Source organism: Parus major, unplaced genomic scaffold (assembly GCF_001522545.3).
Source record: "Parus major isolate Abel unplaced genomic scaffold, Parus_major1.1 Scaffold404, whole genome shotgun sequence".
Classification (NCBI taxonomy): Eukaryota; Metazoa; Chordata; class Aves; order Passeriformes; family Paridae; genus Parus; species Parus major.
In genome coordinates, this window is record NW_015379314.1 from 54333 (window position 1) to 56065 (window position 1733).

General features: G+C 68.0%; 1 long non-coding RNA gene across 1 annotated transcript; it reads right to left on the reverse strand.

Annotated features, from left to right (window-relative positions):
* LOC117243788 lies at positions 1–1733 on the reverse strand. Its single transcript, XR_004495696.1, has 2 exons — positions 1661–1733; positions 1–1450 (listed from the first exon to the last, which is right to left on the reverse strand). It is a non-coding gene; the product is annotated as an uncharacterized LOC117243788 (long non-coding RNA).

Below are 1733 nucleotides of genomic sequence, written 5' to 3' on the forward strand. Positions count from 1 at the left end.
TTTTTTTTTTTTTCCTGACTGCTGAAATAAAGGCATGTGAAATGATCCAACCAACCTCGGGCTGCTCTGCGCCGCTTCTCGGGGGGCTCGGGGGGGGTCCTGGGTGGGCGATGGTGGGAATTCCTCATCCCGGATCCCGCTCTCTTCCCGGCTGATCCCGCTCTGCTCCCGGCGAGTTCTGCGCTCCGCTCCCGGCCCGTCCTCCTCCTCCTCCTCCTCCTCCTCCTCCTCCTCCCCCAGCCCCATCCCGGGGTGAGGAGGGGGAGGAAGGAAGGGGGGATCCACCCCCCACCCCCAGCGGGAGGTTGGGATGGGCCGGGGGGGGCAGAGCGGCCGGGACCCCCCAAAGGAAGGGGCTTGGGTGGGGGGTCTGTGTCCCCAGATCTGGGGGGCTCGAGGGGAGGAAGGGCTGGGGGGCAGCTTGGGGGGGCTCAGCTCAGAGTGACCCCCAAAAGAGAGAGTTGGGGAGTGGGGTGAGCACAAGGAGACCCCCAAAACTGGGGCAGAGGGTCCCAGTGTGGGGGTGCCCCACTATGAGCCCCCCAGCCCGCGCCCCTGGCTGGTGACGGGTGTCCGGGGGGAGGGGGCGGCTGTGCCCACTCTGTGCCCCCTCCCCATGGCGGGGGACACGCGGGGACCCCTCCCCAGCGGCGGGGCCGAGCCCTCGGTGCCGCCCCTGTCCCGCTCCATCAATGGCTGCCCTTGTTCCGCAGGGCCCCCGAGCCTTCCTCCCCCCCCGCCTGCCGGGGGGGCTCCGTCAAAGGGGCTCTTTCTTCCGAGGGGCTGGGCCGGGGGCAGCCCTGGCTGCGGGGAGGGGTCCTGGGGGGCGCCCGGCTCTGAGCGCAGCGTTTGGGGGCTCCGGGCGGGATCCAGGCGGGCACGGACAGCCAGGTGAGCTGGGGGGGTCCGGGGGGGCTCTGGGAGTGTGTCCCCCCCTTTGTCCCAACCCCCGTCCCCATCGCGCTCCCCTGTCCCCCCGCAGGGCTGGGGGGGCACTCGGACTCACCCCAGCCTTTGGGGGGGGGTTTGTGAGTTTTGATGGGGAGGGGTCGTGGCTGAGCACCCCCAAACCCACCCCCTAAATAAAGCAGAAAAGCCTCATTTCGTCACTAAAGGGTTAATTATTCCCACACCAAAATTCCTAAAGCGGGGACACCCCAAATCCTCCCGCCAGATCCCGGCCGGGCCCGCAACTCCTCCTCCCTCTGCCGGGCTTGTATCCCCCCAAAACCCACCCGAACCCCGCTTTCCCAGCCTGGGGCTGTCCCAAAACCGCCTCAGTGGGCCCGGGACCCCCAGAACCTCCTGAATGGGCCTGGGTTCCCCCAAAACCTCCTGAATGGGCCTGGGACCCCCAAAACCTCCTGAATGGGCCTGGGACTCCCCAGAACCTCCTCAGTGGTCCTGGGACTCCCCAGAACCTCCTGAATGGACCTGGGACCCCCAGAACCTCCTCAGTGGTCCTGGGTCCCCCCCAAACCTCCTGAGTGGGCCTGGGTCCCCCCAGAACCTCCTGAATGGACCCGGGACCCCCCAGAACCTCCTGAGTGGACTCGGGGCCCCCCAAAACCTCCTGAATGGGCCTGGGACTCCCCAGAACCTCCTCAGTGGTCCTGGGTCCCCCCAGAACCTCCTCAGTGGGCTTGGGACTCCCCAAAACCTCCTGAATGGACCTGGGACCCCCAGAACCTCCTCAGTGGGCCCGGGTCCCCCCAAAACCCCCTCAGTGGTCC